General features: G+C 43.0%; 1 long non-coding RNA gene across 1 annotated transcript in view; it reads left to right on the top strand.

Moving 5' to 3' along the window:
- The first annotated feature begins 2,463 nt into the window (after window positions 1-2,463).
- Window positions 2,464-25,243, top strand: part of LOC103048946 (uncharacterized) — a 50,215-nt gene continuing 27,435 nt past the window's right edge. Inside the window, exon 1 of the long non-coding RNA XR_456408.4 lies at window positions 2,464-2,682. This is a non-coding gene — a long non-coding RNA (uncharacterized LOC103048946). The remainder of the gene's footprint in view (window positions 2,683-25,243) is intronic.

Genomic DNA, 25,243 nt, shown 5'->3' with positions numbered 1-25,243 from the left:
ATGCAGTATTGTAATTATACATCTGTATTTATTTATATATCTCATGCTTGCTGGGGAATTCTGGGTGTTGAAGTCCACATACAGTATCTTAGAGTTGCTGAGATAGAGAAACATGCATTATCCCCTACTTGATTTAATCTTTATCTTCAACTTCTTTTCCTGGAGCACTGAGTTGGTAAGGTTTTAGAGCTCACTTTTGATTGTGTCAAGGCGTTTGCACAACACAACTGAGTGAAGATTGATCAATTATGTGCCATCTAGTTGATGTTGACTTAGTGTCCATATAGATAGATGTTCTCCAGGACACTCTACCCCCAACCTGGCCCTTTAGTTCTTCCAGTGGTGCATCCATTGCTGTTGTAACTGAGTCTATCCTCCTTGTTGCTGGTGGTCCTCCTCTTCCCTTCCACCTTTCCCACCGTTATAGACTTCTCCAGAGAGCTTAGTCTCTGCATAGTATGTCCAGAATTGGATTATTTGAGCATGGTCCTTTGTACCTGAGTGAGGCTAACTGAGAGCTGTTTTCGATTAAAACTCAAAATCTCTCCTGCCCCACTGCTGCAGAACTGTGGTGTTCCTACAAGCTTAGTGTGCCATTGATTCAAACATGCTATACAATCCCACCTATGTCTGTCTAACTCTGAATCTCACCAACAGTGCAACAGAATTTTTCTGAAAGTAAAAGTATGTGTTATGCTAGTACTAAAGCGCAGCACATCCCCCTACTTTGTATTCTAAAGCAATATCAGGTATCTTCATCCTAACTGAGATGACATAGGACAGAAAGAGTTTTAAACCCCCCTCTTGTTTTCTGAAACTTGACTCCCCCCATGCCTCAGACTTCTGAACAAAATCTAGATTGCAAGGCTATCCTTGTAGAAGGTGCTAACTGGTACACAATACTGAAAGTTTATTACATCGTGTTGAAAGCTCTACCCTTGGTTGCAACATGTTTCCTAGACCCAATTTAAAGTATCGTTTCTGATCTTTAGAAGGAGCTTCAGGCCTGGTTATCTTAAGAAGTGCCTATTTTGATAGGACCCTGCCTGGACATTAACGTCAGCTCAGAGAGGCTTCCACTGTTGGAGACCTTATTGTCCATGGACTCTGTCCTTTTCACTATGCCATTTTCAAGTTATGGACCACAGTCTGCCGCCAGAGTTGTTTTTAGCTCCCACTCTATTTTTAGAAAAAACAGTCAAGACCTTTCTGTTTCATTAGGCCTGTTCAGTTAATTGCGATTTTCACATCTTTTTTTAAATTTAAAAAAAAAGAAGAAGTTTTAACTGTTTGCTTTATTTTTTGTAAGGCAAAGTATACATTTTGTAAATAAATAAACATACGTTTAAAAAAAAAAAACCTCCCCAAAGATAATCAGCTGTTCTTTTATTCTTGGAGAAATTATTCTCTATAAATAAAAGCGGTTTTAGCTGCTCCACTGCTGGGGAGTGGTAATTTTCTTTTGTACATAAAAATGTACAAAATTGTACATGTTTATTTAAATATTGTGTGATTCTTTTTTTAAAAAAAATATCCCATCGATTTCCAATATTCAGGCCTGAGCGCCATTGGTTTTGCATCAGAATGGAACTCTGTCACATGAGGAAGGGAGCCAGAGGCTCAGGGAAACCCCAAGGTTTGCAGAAGATGCATTGACTGTGGGGGAAAAGTGCTAAGTCCAGACATGCATTCCATCCACTCCCTCCCCAATACTCCAAAGGGGGCTGAGGGTCCCCTTTTCCAAGCAGCCCCTTTCCACTCCCCCCTCCCTCCCTCCTCTTTTCCATGCAATTCCTTCCCGGAGAAGGACACCACCCTATATAAAGCAACAGGTCCACCCATCATGCTAAGCTTTTGTAGCTGGTTCAGTTTGGGCTAGGTGTGTTTTCTGAATGAGGTTTCCTGCCATTCACCCCCCCCCCCCCCCGCAGGTTCTGCATGCACGTTTTATTCTGAAGGGTTAAGAGTCAGAGGAAAGACCACATGGGGAAAAATGGATGGGAAAGGCAGACTGGGATTTTCACGTCTAACTCTTCATTCAGCATCTCACTTTCCTATTCAGCAGGACCACCAGTGCTACTCACAGAAGTAAAGCACGATAATGAAAACATAATCAAAAGAAACAGACACCCCTTACAAGCACCTGGCACCGACAAGGTGTAATTCCCGTACTGTTCACTCCCAGGTTGGGCTGCACCACGCGCCAGACAAGACGAGCACGGGATGAGGGCCTTGTATTCGGGGCGGCGTGGCAAGGCAGTCGTTTCCTTTGGCGGACCCGGGTTTAGCGTGTCGTGGGAACCCAGCCAGCGAGTGTTCCTCGGGCTTGCTCTGCAGCACGTTGGAAGCGCCTGTCATCGAACACCAGATCTTCCTCGGGAGAAAAACAGGGGGCGGGGAAACGACTCCGTGCCGCGGTTGCAACAACAGGAAACCCAGCCCAGCGAGCCGCCGCCAGGACCGGCCATCGAGCGAAGCGCCCGTCCTCGCCGGGGCAGCCGGCTCAGGCGGCCCTCGCTCGGCAGAGGGCGTCCCGCCTGCGGCTAGAGCGGAGCCGGGAGGCGTCTCCTGCCTTTCGCAGCTGGGCTGGGGAGGAGCTGCGGGTGTCGCCGCTGTTCTTGCCACGTCCCCCGGGCGAAGGCGAGCCTGGCGGCAGCTGGGAGCGCCAGCACGTGCGCGCCGGTGAGTTCCCGCGGGGCTGCGAAGTTGGGAGCGCGGCGCGGGGGGATCGCGCTGCGCCGCGCCGCGCCGCCCGCCAAGAGGGGGCGGCGGCGGCGGCGGCGGCGGCGGCGGCGAAAGTCTCGCCGGGTCGGCGCGCGCGGCTGGGACCCCTTCCGTCCCGCAGTCGCGCCTGGCGCCGGCTTCCTCCGGGCGGGGACGGCGGACCGGGCAGCTCGGGGGCCGCCGAGCTGAAGTTCGGGCTGGGGGAGGCGCGCCGCAGCCCGCGGCTCGAGAGGGGCGCGTGGCGCTCGGGGGCCGCGGACGGGGACGGGCGCTGCCTCCGCGCCAGCCAGCCAGGCAGCCAGCGAGGGGGCGAGCCGCGGCTCCCGACGCCACGTTTCCTCGGAAGCAGGAAAGCAGGCGCCCGCGGGGGAGAGGGCGAGCGGGGGGGAAGGAGGCCAGCCGCGGGCGGCGGGCGAGGCCGCTTGGGCGGGCGGGCGGCGCAGGAGCCCGGCCAGCGGAACTTTCCGGGCGAGGCAGAAGCGCCGCGCTTGCGGGAGGCGACGGGAGCGCCTCCCAGACGGGCGGCCGGTCCCGGGCGGCCGCGCTCTCCCCTTGCCGGGAAAGGGCAGGGGGTCCCGAGCCTCTCCTGGAAGGGGGCGGAGGCGGGACGAGCCAGGCTCCGGTCCTTCCCCGCGCCGCTGCAACCTCGCCTCGCCTCTCCTCGCCTCGCCCCCCTCGGGCGCCGCGCCGAGAAGCGGCTCGCAGGAGTTGGGCAGCCGGGAACTTCGCGAGCTCGCGGCTGGCGTTGCCCGAGGGCTGCCCGCTCTTCTTTCGCCCTCCCGCTGGGTTCTCCGCCTCCGGTCCTAGCGCCAGGAATCCCCCCTCGAGTTGGGGGAAGGCAAGATGCGGGTCCCGCTGTCTGTGGGGTCTCCGTCCGGCGTTCTGCGTTCCCGGGACGCCCCGAGCCCTAAATCAGGGCACGCCGCGCGGGCCGAGCCCGCCGAACAGGGTGGGGGAAACGCGGCTGAGTTCGTGGCTGCTCGGTGTGTAGTCGAAACACAGCGATGGTTGCGGCTCGTGGGCGCTTCCCTGTATCCTCCGCGCGGGATGGACCTCAGCCTGCCTCGCAGGCTGTATGGGTTGGGGATGATGGAAGTCGTAGTCAGCGCCTCCGGAGGGCACCAGACTCGGGAACGCGGGTACGAGTTGAACTTTGCTGCGCTTCCCAGAGAGAAAGTAGCAGTTCATTCAGAGGGGTGCGGGCGGTGCGGTCCGCAAAATGAAGATTTGTGGGGACATTCTGCGGTGACCTAAGATTGATTCCTAGAAATGGGGAGCCCGGATTTTGTATGAATCTGGGGAGGAAACTTTTGTAAATCTTGAGAGGAGCAACAACTTTCCTTTAAAAAGCGAGAGTCTTCTCCCTGCTTAAGCAAGATGAGTAAGGGCAACAGCAGAGACGGAATTACCGAGAAAACCCAAGTTTATTGGAAATACTGGCATGGCAGAAATGATTTCTGGCATTCCCCTAGTAATAGTGATACAGTTTTCACTTTTATGGCCTGAATTTATTTATTTATTTATTTATTTATTCATTCATTCATTCATTCATTCATTCATTCATTCATTCATTCATTCATTTATTTATTATGCCCATCTCCCCCAACGTTGCAGTGACATTAGTGGTTCCTACTTTTATTTGGGTAATAAAAGGTTAATTGCCTTTTCATCCTCTCTTCTTTCCAAGAATCTCTAGGCAAGTTACAAAGTCCTTGCATATTTACTGCACATCAACCCTGAGAGGTAGGCCAGGCTCAGCATGACTATTCTAAGGTCATTTGGCAGGTGTCATGGTTAAGTGGGGATTCTCCATGGCTTTCCCCCAGCCTGCTCCTCGACAGGTATTTTGACACGGAACTCACACTCTCTTTAGCCAGGATAGTGGTCTTCTTGGCTGTGGATGATGTGATTGTAGTCCCAATGTAAATAGAGGGTTTCTCTTCTGATCATTAGACAGTACTGGCCAGTTAGAGAATTGGGGAATGGTAGAGCCTAAAAGCAAAATTTGAAGTTACTTTTAATAAGCCCCTGATCATTTTGCATCAGTTATTCTGAGACGGTTCTCGTCCTTTGGGTCAGTAGTAAGATATAGCTGAGGCTTCATTTCCTTGGCCTGATTTACACAGGGTGCTAAATCCTCAGTTATTTAACTACGGTTTATTAATTAAACCAGTCTTCCCTGTTCGTACATCATAGTGAGTAAACACGAACGCACATTATGGCTTCATACAGTGGGTAAACCCAGCCGATATCCTGTCCAAGCGTTGACCTTCAGATTTAGTAAGATTGCTGTATCAACAATCCAGATTCTGAAATGATGGCACTTATTTAAGAGTGGTGTGAGCAGAGAGTTTCTTTTTTCATTGCCATCCTCTACAAATTGAATTTTTGCTCCCTGCCCTGTTTTTATTGGCTGCTGAACAGCCTAAATAGCATATTAAGTGATCTTGAATTTAATGAAATGCTGTTTTCACACTTCCATTTTTAATTTCCATCATTTAGCTTGCACCCTGTTGGGCTTCACATAATCGAACCTCAAGAAGGGCTGTACTCATATTCCTGACCCCCATGCTAGAATACAAGTAAAATAAAACCCACATTTTACTTATGGATATGTAAAAATGTAGGCAGAGGCTCCTACACAATATTTGTATGACATGAGTAGAATTTTTGCACCCAAAGCAGTTGTATGCTTGCCTTCTGTGGTTGGATGAGCCTTATTTCAAGCTGAATTCACAGCTTGAATTAAGCCATAGTTTGTTTAATCATTGTTTTTTTTCCCAATAAACTCCTGCGGTTTATCTTTGTCTTTTTTTCCAGAACGTTCCAAACCAAGCAATGGGGTATAATTGCTTGCCCATTTTGTTCCTTAAGAATGCTTATAGGACATATATGGAGTCAATAAATATTTATCCATTTGTTACATTTATTTTCCTCCGTTAATTCCTGCCTTTTCTCCAAGGCACAATGGAAAAAATAAAATTAAAAAGTTTTTTCCTTCTAATATTTTTTCCTGCAACAACAACCCTGTGGAGTAGATTGTGCTAAGAGGGAGTGACTGGGTGAAAATGAACTTCCATTGCTCATGTTCAGCTTGAACATCCAGATTCCAGCCTAACATCTTAACTCTACATCAAACTGAACCTATGGTGAAGTGCTAGAACAAGGCTGAACAAACCTTGATCTGCGTGAGACCTATGGTGTGGATTGACCAAATCATTTTGATCTGGGGCCTCGGTGTTTTTTTCTAAGGATCAAAATGTTAGGTTAAGGCTCTGCATCCTTTTTGGCCTTTAAACACCTAGTAATCCCCAGCGGACCAGAAATGTTGGACCTGCCCACTCCAGCGACATCATAACATCACTAGCTACAACCACTGTTTACTTTGGAGGTCCAAACCATTCAAAGTAAGGTTGCCTGCCGCTCCCTAGAAGTTGGTGTTTTGGGTTACATCTTTCAATGTATTAGTTAAAAAAGATAATGTACATCTCAAAATCAAGTCAAGTGGGACCAGATGCCTAACAGAGCTCTAGTTATGAGCAGAATGTTGTCTACATCTGGCTTAATCCTATCTGGGTGCCATCTAAGGTGGACATTATAAATTCCTTATGGAACTGATTAGCATAAATGAATCATGTGCTATGCAAAAAAATGGTTCCTTTTCTCCTTCCTAACTCTCCTTAGTTGCCTTCATTGGAGTATCTTCCATTTGTTCCATTCAGCTCAGATTAATGGTTGGGTTGCCATAGGTTTCTGATGTTCAATTAGGGTATGGTAGAAGTTGAAAAAGCTTTGAGCTAAAGTGATTTCTGCTTTTTCATTGCTGGTGACAAAGCTGTTAATTAGAATGTGTCCTTTTAAAAAAAAAATCCTCTTATAAAACAGTTGCATTATCTGACCATTGTTTTAAGTACTTCGTACAGATTAAACCTGGAGTACTTTCAAGACAGAATACTGTTGTTAAGCTTTAAGAATTAAACTCCTTAGAATTTTGGGGTTGTTGTAAGTAGAAAAAGAAAAAGAACAGAAAAATTCATAGAGAAGAATATTAAGAGAACAAAGTGAAGCTCTAATAATTGGCCAGATAATCCATTTTGAATGTGAATGAAGAATGAGCTCTGAGACAAAATTTGGCAGTTTGTAGGGAACATAAATTGTGTATTAAGCCAAATTTAATTTATACTGTTTTCACCCTTTGTTCTGAGTTGATAGTTACCTGCAAAACCAAATCTTATTGTGATCCTTCCTTTTTGTGTAACTTATTGATTTTTTATCAGTAAGGGGGAACAATTCAAAATACAGGGAGGCTAATGATTTTAAAGATCCAACTAATCAAAATCGTATACAAAAAATTATTGGCTTTATGCATTTTGGTAAACCAGGGATAGGTAATACATTTGTAATGGCCACATTTAATGACTTGGGGGACAATGATGAGCAAAGCAGGCAGGACATTGTCACATGTGGGTAGAGCTGTGAAATTTTGTATTTTAGAACTTACATTGCAGTGTTGTGTTTTCTGCCTCAATATGGTGAGAAACCAAATGGATGATTTTCAGCAATTGTGAATGGGGGTGGCCCAAAATGCTACCAAAAAAAAATGGTTTAGGAGCTGTAGGAATCCCTGGGACCTCACATTTTCCTCTGGTTGCTAAACTAAGGTTTGTTAAACAAGCCACCATAACCCAAGCTCACAATTGCACTCATAAACCATGGTGTGTAAACCATGGTGATGGATTCATATAACACATGCCAAAAGCAAATAAATCATGTTATAACTTAGTATGTTATATGAATCTTCCTTGGATAGTATGTACAGTTATGGTTGATTCATGGGGAAGCCATCAGAAATCTTTGGCCGTTTAGACCCGCAAATGTCCTGGTGGTCCCTAATCTCTGAGAACAGATTCCATCTGTACTAGATCTTTTATGTGGGCTGATGATGATAACTACTGGGAAAGCCAATACTCATTCATACTTGTCAGTCTAGAAAAGAAAACTGCTTTGTTTATAGAGCAGAATCATCTTGCACAGTTGGCGTCCCACCAGCCCCAACATCATTCAATAACTATTATCAAATGCTTCCTCTCTCTGCTGCAAAAAGATGCTGCATTCAGTTGGGTGGGCTGGGGTCCTAAACTGTAAAAATTATCCTATGGTTTAAAAATTGTGTGGTGGCAACCATGGTCTTAAGGGAGTTGTAGTCCAGATCAACTACAGGACACATGTTTCATCCTTAGTTCAACCTAAGCAGGACCTGGTCCTCTCGCAGCACAATTTGTAAGCAAAACAAGAAACCTAGCAGTAGATAGAGAAGATTGCTCTCAGTTTAAAGTATTAGCACCTAAAGATTTTTTAAAGGTAAGTTTATTATACTAATAATAAGGGTTTTTTGTTTTTTTGGTGCCTTTGAGTCAGTGTTGACTCCTGGCGACTGCCTAGACAAGTCCCTGCAGTTTTCTTGGCAAGATTTTTCAGAAGTGGTTTGCCATTGCCTCCTTCCTGGGGCTGAGAGAGAATGACTGGCCCAAGGTCACCCAGCTGACTTCATGTCCAAGGCGGGACTAGAACTCACAGTCTCCCAGTTTCTAGCCTGGTGCCTTCACCACTACACCAAACTGGTTCTCCAATAATAGTATATTAGTGCTAATATATATATTCAAACTTGTAGCAAAACAGGGTATGCGGTGCTGTGCTGTTTGCAAATGTTGAATAATATTCAAGTCTCCATGTTAAAGAGAGAACACTCTTTACAATTAACTGCCCTGCCGTTAATTGTGATCGGTTTTGCTGGTATTGCATTATCATCATTCTTCTCATCCTTCTTGGCGCTGTTCATAAAAAGTGAGTTCTGCCTTAGAAGGGTTTACTCAGGGTGCCCTTCACATTGTATAAAAATGTCATGTTTTCATTTGGTAAATGTGAGGGCGGTATATAATCTTGCGACGATCTTCTCTAAGTTACAGCCTGCCAGGCAGCTGACCTTAGTGACACTGAAGAAGAAAGTCATAATATTGAAATGCTTTCTCTTCCCCATCGCTGGAAGACAAGAGCTGTTGGCCGCAGGTGATTAGGTTAGAGAAGTGATGGTCTGAAGCAAAATAAATCCCTCTTCCACGATTCCCTGATTTTTGCAACAGAAAAATTGTTGTGGAATATTAGACAGCAACTCTTCTATGGTTTTTCTCCCCCTTGGATTGAGCAAAATGTTTTTGGAAACAAGGTTTTATTCATTCAAAAATGTGTAAGAAGATTTTTCTGGAAGGCAATCTAGAATAGCTGAATGCAACTTGTTCCAGAAGACAGGAAACAATGGGTTTATATTACAAGGAAGTAGATTTGGGTTGGACATTTTCATAAAAGCATTCCTAACTTTAAAAATTGTTTAGGGACGGAAGAGACTTTCTCAAGGATTGATGGGCTCTTCTTTGCGGGAAGTGTTCATACAGAGGCTGAATGGCATCTGTTAGGGATGCTTTAATACCGGATTCCTGCACTGGGCAAGGGGTCGGACTAGATCAGTGTTTTTCAAACTTGGCAACCTTAAGATGTGTGGACTTCAACTCCCAAATTCCCCAGCCAGCGTTCTGGGGAATTCTGGGAGTTGAAGTCCACACATCTTAAAGTTTTTATAACTGTTGAAAGTTTTTATAACTGTTGAAAACAGTTGCTAAGGTTGAGAAACACTGGCCTACAATCTTTATCTGCCAAGTTGTGCCATGCTCACATGCTGGCTGGGGGATTCTGGGAGTTGAAGTCCACACATTGTAAAGTTGCCAAGTTTGATGGTCTTCAAAAACACCTCCCAGCTCTGACATCCTATGAACTTCATTGGCTGAATAGCTGCATTCAGCTTTATATACCCTGTCAAGGTTACGTGCCAAGTATGGGCAGTGTCAGGAACCAAAGCAGACCTGATTTTGGGGTGGCTGGGTTAATTTTTTAAAAGGCTAATATATGCAAAAAGGAGCCATTTTAGCCCCTCCCATGGGGGGGCTTTGGGACCCCCAAAGGGATGCTGGCGAGCTACACATTTTGCCCCATTAGTCCAAAGCAGTAGACTATTTTTTGGGTATACTTAGAATTCCAGCCATGCTACAATTCCTTAAAAAGATGATTTTATGTGGCAATCTCAGTCTCTGTAATTTGTTCTTTTGTTTTGTTAGAAAACTTGTGGTTTTTAATAGAATTGCTATTTATTCATACATCTAAACAGGTTATGGCTAAGATACATATGCCTACTGTTAGGAGCATATGGTGCTCCAGTCTGCATCTAGCCATAATTTGGGGCCTGTGCACATCGTTTAAGGCTGCAGTTCTGTGTGTTCTCGTTGAGGGAATAAACTTTCCGAGAGCAAGCACGTCTTCTGAGCACACGCGCGTGAGTTGCCTTTCTTTGCAAGTCACCTTGAGAGACTTTCTGTCCTAAAGGGGGACCTGAAAACAAAACCCTCTCCGCCGAAATAAAACAGTGAAATTGAAAATAAAAATAAAATAAAAAAGTAAAATCATACTTTCATAAAATACGATTTTATATGCTGAGTTCTAAGTAGTGCATTTCTGTTAAGTAAAATGCGTGATGCTTTCAGAAGGAATTATTGTATCTTCCATTTTCAGCAGCAGCTGCAACACAAGTGGGGTAAGGTTTTCAGTAATACTAACATTTCTGTATAGCTTCCTTTTCTTGTTGGGCTGTTGGTCTTATGTTGTAATGGGCTGCAAAGCCAGCAAGAGGGAAGAGATGTCTGGAAGATGTGCCTTTGCTGGCTTCTCAGGCACTTAGATGGGCTCCTGCGTGTGCTTGGAAATGTAACAGTCCTTACCATAATGACATGAGCTGCATGGGTTGGGGGGCTTAAGCAATCAAATTGTTTTTCTAAACAGTGGCGTCCGAGGCAAATTTTCAAGCAGTAATTCCCTTAGAAATGTTTGTCAAGCGTCAGGTTGTGAGACAGTGAAGTGGGATCTTCAGTGCTGATGAAAACATGCACATCAGGAGTGTTGCTCAGACTGACCCAGACCAATCTAGTAATCTCCTTGGGTTCAAGGCACACCGTATGTACATTGTCCTGGATTATGCACCGATTTTAAGGGATATGGGGAGGCAGCAAGAAGAGGTGTTGGGATACAAGGAGGTTATGACTGATACTGAAGAAATAATAACAACATCAACTAAGTTCTCATCACTAGGCTGGGAATATATGAAATTCTGAGACCCAAAAAACTAAGCAGGGTTAGATCTGGTTAATAATTAAATGGAGATTAATAAGCCATTCTATGCCCATTATAGTCTACAGTACTGGAAAGTAGAAAATCAATCAAGAACCACTCACACCTCTTTTGGAAGAAGGTGATGTCTAACCACTTCTGTACTGCTCCCAAGCAAACTACCTAGACAGATCTCAATAGACACCAGGAATAATTCAACTTTGCAAATCATTATCATGAGATGTGGTGCTGGCTACCAGATTGGCTGGCTTCAAAAAAAGGTTGGACCAATTCATGGATGCTATTGGAATCAATGGCTATTAGCCTTGGTGGCAGTGGGACTACTCTGAAGGCATCTGCTGGGAGACTAGCGGGCTTCCTTATGCAGTTAGTTGGTCACTCTTGAGAATGTGCAGCAAAGTGCAGCTGGCCATGTCCAGCCAGCTGGCCAAGTGTCTTAGCCACGTTTTAAGGCTAAAGTCAAGTTTAACCTGGTTGGTTGTGCAAACATGAGCCTTGTTTCAGCACTATGGAATAGCTGCTGAAGGAGATAATATTGGGAGGACAGGGATGAGCAGCCTATTTTGGCCTGGGGGGGGCACGCTTTATGCCCCCCCCCAAGGGTTGCTGCTAGTGAGATCATGATGTCACCAGAGCAGTCAAGGTTGAAATTTTCTGCCCTTTTAAAAAAAGTTTTGGAGTGGATGTTAACAGTGAGGATATGTGCCTTTCTGGGGCAAGGTAAGGGGTCCAGCTTTAAATCCTTTTTATGTTTAAAAATGCTTTGTGGTGTTGTAAATTCCAGGATTCCCACAAATACGCTGATGTGTCTTCTCCCTGGTTTCACTTACAGTCCTGTCAGCTTTCACTGCAAAGCCTTGCTCTTAGGGTGATGATTTGCTCTCTCTCGATGGGGATAACTTTTAATCCTCATGATGACTACTAGTAGATTCCTCAAGCACAGGGCTGGTGAATTCTTTTGTTTGTTTGTTTGTTTTTTAAAGTCACCTGAAGTAGGTAGTAGCCAGTTTAACCCCCACTTGGCCTTGCTCTTCCGCAGGACTGCCTGCCACCATTGATACTAAGCCAACATCTCTGTAGCTATCTAGCTGTCCTTTGGCAGGATCCTCTTTATACAGATTGTTAATCGTTAACTTCTGCCTTCTGTTTAAGGTAAATTATAAAGTTTCTGAGCAGGGACAGAGAACGCAAGCTCCTCTATAATCTTTAGGATTTGATTGGCCTAATTGGGAAGCTGTTCCTTCTTTTCATGGGCCTTCTGATTGCCTTGATTCCCATTCTTCTCCTTACAAGGATATTCCCTGTAGACCATGCTGAGTTCCTTGCGTGCAATTCTTGGATTCCATGGCTCAGCAATGGTGCCAAAAGCTCTTGCCTGCATTGAGGAGGGCTTCCAGATTGGCTCCAGTTTGTGGATTACTTTGGAAATAAATTAGTTTGTTAATTGATATGGTCCTTTATATTGCAGAATGAGCACAGGAGACCTATCAGAAACTGAGGAGAGAGAGAGCAGGGACAAATCAAGACAAGTCTTGGTGAGGATTTACTTCTGCCACTGAGTGTAGGGTTTCTTGGTGCTGAGGATATGAGCCATTTGCCTGTAGCTAAAAAGCATGTACACACAGTTTCCAACAGTGGTCAGTCTGAGGCTTCTGGGAGTCCAGAAGCAGGAGAATGAGGCTGAGGGTTGTCCCCCGCATTTGATCTTCAAAGATATGTTGCTCCTCAGTTTGAAGAGCATTGGCACACACAACAAAACTCCCCTTTAATTTCAATGGCTCCCTTGGCACTCTCCTAGTTAGTGGCCATGTATCCATGTGTCCCAGATCATTGCATATCGCTCTTTTGGAACATCTATTTCTTCTAGGTGCCTCCTCCTCAGAGCCAGAAGAGATGTGTCTGCTTTCAGACTTTGCCTGCTGATGAGTGGAAGGACCTCATGCTAGATGCCTATCACATTTTCTGCTTCTAGCAGGATCTGGAAAGCATTTTTCAACCCACTCTGAGTGACATTATCCCAGAGGATAAAGAGACCGTCTTGGTCCTTTGTTGGGGACAGCTTAAATGCCCATCAGGTTGCAGAATGGTAGAGTTCAGAACCTCACTCTTGGCTCTCATAGCTAACAGGCTTCTATCCTCCATGAATAACACAGGACAATCCAGTGCCTGTGTGACTTTGGCTAATTGTGGCCGATTTAAGAATCATGGGTAAGCAAACCAAACCAGAAGGTGCATAAGTTAAGTCATCCTTCTGGAGCACCTCCAGGCTGAAATGTTTAATGTGACAGAAAGGGGAAAATATTACATGATAATTAATAACTGCATTTAATTAATTTTTATTTTAAATAATTGCATCCTGAGAGGGTTTCAGTGCTCTGCATGATACCCATTTGTTGGTGCAATATGGTTGGTAGATAGGTAGCAAAACTGGGCTTTATGCTGGTGGCAGATGGCCAAAATATGATCAGACGGACAAGTACTATCCTTAGCATTAGTAGATAATGTTGTATGAAGCACAGCTGAAATTTAAGGCTGGTAACCTTGTCTACACTTTCTCTATCTTTTCTCAGTAAAAGCCTGGATTGATCAAAGCTGTGACAAGCAGCAGGCTTCAATATCTGTGGGCCTATTTAGTGACAACCATAAGTATCCATGAGGGTGGGCAAGAAGAAACAAGTGACAGAAGTGCATTGTGATACTCCAACACAAACTCCATCTCTTACATGCATACGTGCAATGCTGTGGCAACAAGATGAAAAGGTGGAGCTGGTGTCCTGAAGTCTTGATGTATAGTTTGTATTTTGGTGTCGTTGTAGCTAGCTGTGAATACTTGTGGTGATGACCGTAGCACATAAGGATTGTGACTTGGAAAGTAAGAGTTGTAAATGGTGAAGAGCATGAATTGATAAATAAAATGAATGAAAGAAAAACAGATATATTGTATATTTCTGAAACTTAAAGGGAAGGATGCAGCAGATTTGAATGAAGGTTGTCTGGTCTGTGAAGCGCAGATGATGAATGCATGCAAGGAAGTGAAGGTGGAGGTTTAACTGCGAACGAAAGGGCTAAAATGTATATTTAAAAATATGAATTGGTGTAGTCCAGGTTGCCAGTGTATATGAAGGTGGGAATCCAGAGGTTGGTGATAGTTATGCTTCAGTTAGTATGATAATGACAGAACCAGAGATGAGTTTTGGGAAAAACTCTGCAACTTTCTAAATGAATGAGTTCCAGGAGGAAAAATGATTCCGCATCTGAATGGTTGGGTGGGAATGAATTGAGGGAATATAGAATGAGTGATTGGGCCATTAAGGAGATCCAGGGATGAATGAGAATGGTTAATGTTCGGTGAGTATTTGCTTAGAAAAAGTTTTTATTGTTTTGAATAAATCATATGCATTCATGCATATACATGGGAAAACAAAATAATTGAAAAGCAGGATTGATGTGATTGTTTATGATGAGAGTTTGAAGAATTAATGAAGGGTGCAGAGTTGATGAGAGGTTTGCATGTAGGACAGAACATTGTTTGGTAGTATCAAGAGTGGTTATTAGAAAAAAAGAGACCTGGAAAAAAGGGAAGCAAGTGAAGGGAACTAGAGTGAAAATACAACAATGGCAGAAAGAGAAATAAAGGAATGAATGGAAGGTGGATGTGAGGAAAGAAGTTGTGGAAGCTGCTTGGGAAAAATGAAAAGAATTATGTTACAAAGTGCTGCAGAGGAGGGTGGAGTTACGTTTATAGGGAGTATGAAAAAGGATGCTCGGCAGAATGATGAGGTGAAAGAGGCTGTGAATGAGAAAAAACACATATAAAAGATGGATTGCTGCATAAACCAAGCAAGATATAATGTTATATATATGGAAAGAAAGCCATAGTTCCAATAAATGTGTTAAAGAGGAGATTAAAAGAGGCAGAGAAAATGCAGAACATTGTTTTAGAAGTAAATGAAGAGGTCTAAATAAGAAACCCCCAGCCGTGTGAATGGGATTAATCATTTAGCGAATGATTTAGTATGAATCCAAAATGAGGGAATGCTAGCAGTATCTTAGAGGTTTGCGTGAGAATTATAGGACTATGTCAAAGAGCGAAATTGAAACAAACATGATACAAATGTTAGCATCCAAGAAAAATGATGAAAAGGAAGTCATAAATGCTTTAAGAATGCTGGAATATGATAATGCTCCAGACATAAATAGTGTAACATGAGAAATTAAATATAGATGTGGTTGGCTTATAAAGTGGGTATAGGTGCCTGGTAGAAGACCTGATGATATCAAAATGAGGTGGCGTGAATCATTATGTTCTTGTGCAAATCGTACAGATTATGTATGTACTTGTGCATCATGTCCCAAGTACATTATTCATGCCATTTGTGCAATGATGCCTGGTGCATCCAATGTTACTCTCCCCCTTTTAGATGCCAGTGGGAGTGGGATTGTTTAATATAGTATGTGTTGGGGTATGACGACCACCTTGTTGCTGATGATTAGAAGAATGCCATCTGTAGAATGGGAAAGGTAGCAGGAACAAATGCAAAAACTGCAGGGGGATTTGTTTGTTAAGTGGTCTGGGAAGACGTTGGCCAAATGTTGATCAGAAGGCCACAAGAGGTGAATAAAATTTGGGAAGTGCAGTGCAGCCTTATGCCAGGCAGGGGGTGTGCAGACCAGATTTTTTCCTCTCTTTGTAGAGAACTTTATGAATCTGAGAAAGTTTATTGTAAGTTTGTTTATTTAGAAAAAGTATGTTAAAGTGAATAGGCTTGAATTATGGAATTTTTTACACAGATAAGGAGTTGAAGGTTGATTGGGGAATGAGCTAAGAGTGGTAAGTGATAAAAGCGAGCATATGTGAGAATAATTAAAAAATGGACTGAGAAATTTTAATACATAAAACTGCTGGCAGAAAAGTAGTCCATTTTATGTTGCCTGTGTGAGAAATGAATGTTTGTCAAAAGAAGTAAAAATTGCTGTATATAAGAATGTGCTTCTGCATGCTGTATTATATGGAAGCGAGAGGAGAAAGATAAAGTTGAATGCAGTGGGAATGGAGTACTTAGGAAGAATATGTTGGAAGAGAAGAAGTGATAGGATCAAGAACAAATGGGTGCTAGATTAATTCAAAGTGAGTGACCAGTAATGAAGAAGTACACAGTTTTGTCAGGTAGAGAGAATAAATGAGAACAGAATTACGAAACAAATCTATGAAGGAAGAGTGAATGGGTAGAAAAGAAAAAGAAGGCTGAAAAAGTAGTGGTTGGTTGGGGTTGATGAGATCCTCAAAAACGGAGAGGTGAGAAGATGAAAGAAAAGGCAATGTAGGATGACGTATATTGCCATTGTGGAAGCCTGGATGGTTTGTAAGGGCAGAACGGTATGGAAACAAATTGTGAATTACGTTGTTATAGACTAGATTTAGTTATGTTTCCTTTTCTTTTGCATACCTCGTGTCTTTAATGTCGACTTTCTATTTCTGGCTTCTTTTCTGTGCTCTGCGTAATGTTGCTTGTCCCGAAAGTGAATGGTGAGAAAGGTCTGTATATTATTATACCATCCTTTGGGATTGGGGCATCTTATAAATGCTGTTAATAGGTAAAAACAACATTTGCTGGAATTAAATTTAGTTTGTTCTCCAGCGGTCTTGTCTTTTTAATGAGCACCTTCTGCGTGCCACTCAAAGGCTAAATGAGGTCCTTGTTCCCCCTAACGTTGTGCAGCTTAGCGTGAGAGTGATGTACAGAGCAGGCCTCTATGATTGTGTTCTGTAAGCGGTGGTAAAAGTATTCTAAGGACTGCAAGGCCACCTCACCTCTTACGTCTTCCTGAATCACCGATCTTGAAGTGTTTGCTGAGTGCTGTGTTGTCTAGTTCATCATGACCACTCCATACTAATTCACTCTACTAGTTTCCTTTCCCAGACTGAAAGCTGGTTAGAGAGTGCATTGCAAATTAATCTCTGGGATTGTTTGGGCAATGTCATCTCGAGTCTTGTTAGTTATTTTTAAAGTATCCTGCAAAATTCAATTAAAAGCTCTTCAGGGAACGGCCAGTGGAGTTAATAAAGCATTGCCAGCGTTTGAGGTCTGTGTGTGGAAATCAGACTGAGATGTAAGTTCGTGCCTGTGTGGGTGTGTAGGGGAGAAGAATAGGGAAGCAATGAAGGGACCAGAAGGCGAGGCAGCGTTTTAAAATATAAGCAGTCTGAGCAAAAATGAGAAACCTGAGCAGTGCATTTGCGCTTACTTAAGATACATAACGTGTGCATCCTATAAGCAGCTGGATTGCATATACATAGTTTATTGCAGGCTTCGACCATAGTTCATGCACAGAAACATCCAGTACTTTTTTCAAAATTATGAAAGTAACATCACGCTACTGTAATGCAAGCACCATCCCTTTCATATGGGTGTGCGACATCACAGTGTGCATACAAAAGGGGTGGAGCTTGCGTCCTGAGGACGCAGTGTTGATTTGCCCCTCACTGCAGATGCCTTTGCCCATTCACAAAATAAAATCATAAAAGAGAATTCAGGTAGTCCTCGCTTAACGACCACTTGTTCAGCAGCCATTCAAAGTTATGACGGCACTGAATGAGAGGTACTTACGACTGGTCCTTAAAGTTCCGGCCATCCCAGCATCCCCATGCTCATGTGATCATGATCCGGGCGCTTGGCAACTGGCTCACACTTAAACAGGTGCAACATCCCGTGGTCATGTGATCACCGTTTGTGACCTTCCCTGCTGGCTTCCCACAAGCAAAGTCAATGGGGAAGCTAGCAGGGAAGGTCACAAGTCGCTCCTGTAAGTTGTTCCCAATCCCACCACTTTTTCTTCTGAGGAGCCCGGGTATGGAGTACGAGATCCTGGGGATCTCGTACTCCATAGCACATGCCCACCTGCAGCACCCCCCTGCCTATACTGTGTAGTGCCCGGCTGTGCTTGCACTGGGCTGCTGCAGCAGCACCTACCTGGCTGCGCTTGCACTGCAAAACCCAAGCATGCTGGCTGGGGAATTCTGGGAGTTGAAGTCCACACATCTTAAAGTTGCCACGTTTGAAAAACGTTGAGCTAGATGATCTCTGAAATCTCTTCAAACTCCATGAGCCTGTGATTCTTTGAAGGACTTGTCTTAAAATCAAGCAGCTTTTTGTGCCTATTCTTTTGTGCCTATTCTGGGAGATGTGCTACTTGCCCACATGAATATTATGAGTATCATGCAGTCAGTATCACTTTAGGAAGTTGCCATCTATCACTGACTCACCTGGATAGCCAGAGAGTGTCTCTCAGGGGACCGGGAAGAGTTCTTTATCACATCAGAGATCTTTCTGTCTATTCTACAAGAGGACCAGGGCACCTCTAGCATAACAAGCAGGTGCTTTGCCTCTCAACTAATGCCAGCTCAAAAAAGGTCTTAAAATAGATGACATCTCTCTTGATTGTTGCTTCTTCTTTCTGATTTTTCAATACTCCCTTTTTGCAATCTATTTTTTCTTCTCCTTGGCTTCACACTAACTTCTTTCTCTGTCTCAAACTTGTGGAGTTATTTTGCTGAAGCTAATACCCAGGGCTTTCTGCCATCGTCCCCTCCCTCAAACAAGCAAGCTTTCCACTTTCCACTTTTGTTTATCCCTGGAGTCTTTTTCATTTCCCATATCCCACCCCCACATTTTCTGCTCCTCCTGTGGAATTGACTGCCTCTCAAGCTGGCCTTCCTTTTATTGATTGCCAAGCCCTGATTTGAGCTCAATTCATTTGCATTCCTGACTCTCATTGTTTTTGACACAGGACTAGTGATTTGTGAATAAAGCTTCATTTCTCCAGCCCCCTCCCCAAAGTCACCGCTCAGAATTGTCTCTTTGAACAAAGAAAACACTGATCTCAACAGGGTTGTTTTATTTTACTTTTAAAAGCATTTTCCACTTCATTGCACTAGAGCTTTTGTCACAAGGAAAGTAAGAGAGGGATTCTTACTTCTGAGCTCCAAGTGACTGTTGATACAATGCTTAACTTACGTAATTTTCCTAGTTTGTATTCACATCTTTAGGTTGTTTGATGAGAGTTGTTTATCGTTAGATATGTTTTTGCCCAACTCTGCATGCCTGCTATGTGCCTAAATCTGATGGAAAGAAGGTGTTGTTTGGACCAGTGGGCAGAGTTGGGATTTTGAGAACATGTGGGTGTTGTCACCAACGGCAAGTGACAGAGACTTGCATTTTCACAGAAATCACTGCAGCGGTGTGCATTGCCAGTTACAGAACACTCATATAGCAGAGGATAAATTACACCTTGTAGGAATGTTCTCTTCCACAGCCCTGTACCTTTCTCTCCTGGGCAGATTGGCCCACTTCTAAATAGGTTGCACCATTCACTGTTTTTATTTTCCTGAAATGGCTGTGGGCCCTACGCATTTGATACTGGCTTTTCAGCATACTAGTGTTCTGTTTTCTTTTATTTTTAATTAAAGGGATCTTGAAAATATTAAGTCAGGTGTATCCATGAGCCTGAAGAGGACCAAGGAAGATATCCAGGGGCATTCTTATTTTACAGCTTTGGTTTGATGATGTTTAGCTTTTAAAAAGGCAATTTAATGATAAAAGTGTATAAAATAGGCAGAATTGGGGTGGTTAATATTTCCAGACTTGGGGGCCTCAAAGAGCTGGGGCAATGCAGGTGGTTTTACCAACAAGATTGTGACATCTCAGGAGATTGTGTACCCATTATTGTTGCTGTTGTTGTTGTTACTCATTTTTCAGGGATTTCAGGGTTTTTAAGGTAGAATTGGGAACAGGAAGTCTCAACCTTAAAAACCACCAAACTCTTCATATGGTAAAAAATTGTGCATCTGATATTCAGCCATATTTGGTTGAGTGTGTTGTGTTTGGTTTAGGATTACAGTGGACAACCAGGTTAATATGTGCTAGAAGGACAAACCCTTGATGGATCACTGCCGTGTCCTGGCGAAGGGGCTTGGATAATTCAGTGAAGCCATGAGCTATGCCGTGCAGGGCCACCCAAGACGGAAAGGTCATGGCGCAGAGTTCTGACAAAACGTGGTCCACTGGAGAAGGAAATGTCAACCCACTCCAGTATCCTTGCCAAGAAAACTCCATGGACAATGTCAAAAGGCTAAAAGATATGACGCCGGAAGATGAGCCCCTCAGGTTGGAAGGTGTCCAATATGCTACCGGGGAAGAGCAGAGGGCAATTCCAAGTAGCTCCAGAAAGAGTGAAGTGGCTGGGCCAAAGCTGAAAGGACGTTCAGCTGTGGATGTATCTGGAAGTGAAAAGAAGGTCCAATGCTGTATAGAACAATATTGCACAGGAACCTGGAATGTAAGATCTATGGATCAAGGCAAGCTGGATGTGGTCAAACACGAGATGACAAGATTGAATATTGACATCTTGGGAGTCAGCGAATTAAAAAGGATGGGAATGGGTGAATTTAATTCAGGTGACCATTATATCTACTACTGTGGGCAAGAAGCCCTTAGAAGAAATGGAGTAGTCTCATAGTCAATAAGAGAGTGGGAAAGGCAGTAATGGGGTAAAACCTCAGAAACGACAGAATGATCAGTGCGAATCCAAGGCAAACCATTCAACATCACAGTAATCCAAGTCTATGCCCCAACCACTGATGCTGAAGAAGCTGAAGTTGACCGGTTCTATGAAGACCTACAGCACCTTCTAGAACTAACCCCAAAAAAGATGTCCTTTTCATCATAAGGGATTGGAATGCTAAAGTAGGAAGTCAAGAAATAATTGGAATAACAGGCAAATTTGGCCTTGGAGTACAAAATGAAGCAGGGCAAAGGCTAATAGAGTTCTGTCAAGAGAACAAGCTGGTCATAGCAAACACTCTTTTCCAACAACATAAGAGATGACTCTACACATGGACATCACCAGATGGTCAATACGGAAACCAGATTGATTATGTACTTTGCAGCCAAAGATGGAGAAGCTTCATACAGTCAGCAAAAACAAGGCCAGGAGCTGACTGTGGCTCAGATCATGAGCTTCTTATTGCAAAATTTAGGCTTAAATTGAAGAACTTTCAACTGAGTGGGAAAACCACTAGACCACTCAGGTTTGACTTAAATCATATTCCTTGTGAGTACACAGTGAAGGTGATGAATAGATTTAGGGGATTAGATTTGGTAGACAGAGTGCCGAAGAACTATGGACGGGAGGTTCATAACATTGTACAGGAGGAAGCAACTAAAACCATCCCAAAGAAAAAGAAATGCAAGAAAGCAAAATGGCTGTCTGATGAGGCTTTACAAATAGCTGTGGAAAGGAGGAATGCGAAAAGCAAGGGTGAAAAGGAAAGATATAAGCAACTGAATGCAGATTTCCAGAGAATAGCAAGGAGAGATAAGAAGGCCTTCTTAAATGAACAATGCAAAGAAATCGAGGAAAACAATAGAAAGGGGATGACTAGAGATCTCTTCAAGAAAATTGGAGATATCAAGGGAACGTTTAGTGCAAAGATGGGCATGATAAAGGACAAAAAAGGCAGGGACCTAACAGAAGCAGAAGAGATTAAGAAGAGGTGGCAAGAATACACAGAAGAACTCTACAAGAAAGATCTTAATGTCCCTGATATCCATGCTGGTGTGATCACTCAAGCCAGACAGGAACAGGAGGAAGAGCCACAGCCAAGGCAACAGTCAGATAAGAGAAATCTGAGTCCAAAGCAGGAATGGAATTTGAGAAAATGTCTCGGACAGGACCCTCCCTAGTTCTCTTTAGCATAAAGGCAGGGAGGGGAGAGGCACATTCAGAGCTGCACATTCTATTACTGTAACCCTATAATATAAGTAGTTTAGTATTCATAACTTTGGTGTTCAAATGTGGTCTACCTCAAAAGGTTGGCATCAGTCGTGCAGGTCTCAATGTGCCTCCCACCTTCCCTGCCTTTATCCTCCTTACCCACTTCCATATAGACCCACCAGTGGGCCTTCAGACAGCGTGATGAGTTCCTTCATTAATTCCACCCCTCTGACAGCATTCGCTTCTGCTTACAGATGACAATTCGAAACACTGAAGTGACAGGAGAAAAAAGTTTCCTTTTGTCTTTCTCTCCCCTCCCATGAAAAATTGGGAAACATTGAAATATTTGCAGTACAGCTCTTTAATATTCTTTGCAGAAATAACATCGCATGACACGTTATATTATGTATTAGTTGGGTTGCTTTAACAATTACATCTAGTGTGCAAAATAGAAAAAGTATATTTGGAGAATAATTATACATTTATTCAGTGAACGTGCTTTATTTTCCTGTTTTGCAACGTGGGGCTGAAAGCTGCTTAGCTTTACAAAACACAGTCTTTTCATTTCTACCTGTTTACAAGAATCAGGCAAAAGAGAAGAAACACTTAACTTTGTAATAAAATTATAGATTCGTGTCTGTTCATTCTGACGTTTCTTCTATATTATATCAAACAGCTACAGGAAGTTCTAGTTTTCAAAAGTGGAGCAAGGAATACACATTTGCCACATGAAATATAATCTAACTTTCTGAACTGGAAGAATTCCAGACGATTGCTGCATCTTTTGTGTTATTTATTGTGCTACTGTATTGGTAGTTTATAAAATATTATAATTTTTAAATTCTTTTTTCCAATGGGGGGAGGAAGGGGCTTAAGAGAAAAAGCGGTGTGTCTCCTCTTGGAATTTTTCTGTGTCACCTCCCCTCCCCCCTTTCTGAATACTGGAGAATACATGGTCCGTTGCCCTCCAGCACCGAGGAAACCCTGTTGATTTTTTTCCCCTTGAGGAAGACCTAGCCTAAATTAGGTCTCAAGAGCCACCATTTATTTTCCCCATTTGGAGAAGATATGGTCCCCTCTGGCATCCAACTTCTTCTTTTTCAAGAAAACGTTCTGGATGCAACCACCTAGTTACCGGGAATCGAACTCAGTTGAAGGAGGTTTATACCTTATCCTACTTTTCTGCAAGAGCTTTTTTTTTACTTCTTCTAGATGAATGTTTTTCATATTTCTAAGCATAGAATTCTACGGTGTTTTTCTCTGCCAGCCAGAATTACGGAATTTCGTATCCCAAAATGATCCATTTAAGTGCAAAACAGGAATGTTTTAGCGAATAGTGTAGGAAAGACATCCATGGGAACTTTGAGAGTTTTCTGGGCAGTTTTTCAAAACTTATGTGAACAATAATACTAATTTACAAAAAATGCTGAAACATTAAAGCAGGCACTCCTCTTACCCTTGTCCTGACATTCAGTCTTGATCAGTTTCTGCATCCTTCTTTAAGGGGAAAAGAGCCGTGATAGGGCAGAAGAATGCAGTTTCCATCTGACCTCTTACTTTAAGTAACTGAATAAAATAGGTGGGTCTGTGTGTACGTGTGCACGGATATGGATGATTTTCCAGCAGCGTGAAACACATTTCTCCAAATCTCTTGTGTCCAGCGGAAATACTGCTTGAATGAAAATCACACTTTCCCAGGGATTCTATGATTTGACTGTTTTGAAGATGCAATATCTCAACACTTCCTGAAGGGTAGGTGCCTGGATCTTTGGCAACAAATGAATAACAGCTGCCCATTTTTGATTCAAAAATGAAACAAAGCTACATTTCTCCTGAAGTCCCATATTTATGCATTTCTAAGCTGAAGAAGTAAATGAACAACAACAAAAATCAGTAAATCCATCCACAGGTGAGTAAAAAAAATTAAAAATGGCTAGTAACTTTTATAGGCTTATTCTGAAGCCTGTTTAATAATATTTATATAGATTACATTTTCATTGCTGAAAGGCCTGCTGACAATTCACTGCTATTAAAGTAGCCAGATGCGGAGTTAATCTGTGTTGAAAAAGTGTCTTGTGACACTGCTCAGTTGTAAGAAGGCACTCTTCCCAGGTAAAAGGTACTATTCACTCTCACCTACAAGTAAGTTTGAGCAGTGGTCCAATGTGTTTCAGACAAACTGGACTCTTTATCTTCTTTTCTCTTTTCCTCTTTCCATTTGGTAAAGTTACCACTGGTGCAAAAAAAAGTGTTGTGAAGACCGACAGTTGTGTTATGACAACCCATGGGGAAGAATTGTTAGGCAACAATTCTTAACTCTCCAAGTTCAAATCCTACCGGCTGTTGAAAGGACGTTGCTCAAATGTGCCCATCAATATCATTAATGAGCAAACAAAAGGCAGGATGCTTGCAATCTGTAAAATGCATCAGACTGTTGATTGATTATATGCTGTCAAGTTGGTGTCAACTCTTAGCGACTGCATAGATAGATTTTTTCCAGGAGAATCTGCCGGGATGTAAATGCTTCAGAATTGCTTTAATAAGGTCGATGCTGTGGATTTCTGTCTTGATCCACCTGTGCAATGTAATCATCTGAGAAGAAGAAGAATTGCAAAAGAGCTTTATTTCCCCTCTCTCAAAGGATGATTTAACGCCAGGCAATTACAAGTTCATACCAGTAGAATAGGCATTAACCTTTTCTGTAAGCATTGTTAGTCTACCGGAGAAATCTACTTTAGGTTGATGCCCGTCTTTCTTTGTATAATCATGGTGGCTCTAAAATAATGACAGTGGCTTTTAGATCTGTGGGAACTAATGGACAGAAGCCCAGAATTCTAGAGTAAATTCTTCCTTGCTCATCTGAAAGCTCTGATTGTTTGTGTAGTTTGGGAGACTACTTGCCTCTTTTTCCCAGTTCCCTATTCTTTTTTTTTCTTTTTAAAATAAAATATTTTTTGATGCATACTCCACTTTTCTGCTCTGGCAAGCAATTCATAATGCACCAATCACAATAAAATAGTTCTAAAAACTAAAGAGAATTATAGCAAAAGCAACAATATTTAATATTTGTGTGCTCATAATAGCCTTCGGTGAGATGGGCAACATTTGGTCTGCCAGATGTTGCTAAATGACATTCACAGCATCTCTTGCCACTGGATATTTATTTATTTATTTATTTATTCGGCTTGTATGCCGTCCATCTCCCCCACGGGTGACTCTGGGCGGCTCACAATAAAAACGAAGAAATACAATTCTCTCCAAGATGGCTAAAAACTATAAATAATTTAGAAACATATTAAAATACTGTAAAAAACCTCCTCTAATTTTGGCCCTATAAAAATCTGTAAGATGCTGGGGGGGGGGCAACCCATCATCCCACCAGCCATCTCCACAGGTGCGAGTCCCCCTCTGGCCCCCAGGCCTTCTGGCAAAGCCAGGATTTAATACCTTTCCTGAAGGCCATGAGGGAGGGGGCACACCGGACCTCAGGAGGCAGGATGTTCCATAGGGCGGGCGC

This window comes from Python bivittatus, unplaced genomic scaffold (genome assembly GCF_059951505.1).
Source record: "Python bivittatus isolate LINGU-HERP-01145 unplaced genomic scaffold, Pbiv_v1 ctg000340_np1212, whole genome shotgun sequence".
Taxonomy (NCBI): Eukaryota; Metazoa; Chordata; class Lepidosauria; order Squamata; family Pythonidae; genus Python; species Python bivittatus.
The sequence above is the reverse complement of the archived record's forward strand: the minus strand, read 5'-3'. Positions and strand labels throughout refer to the sequence as shown.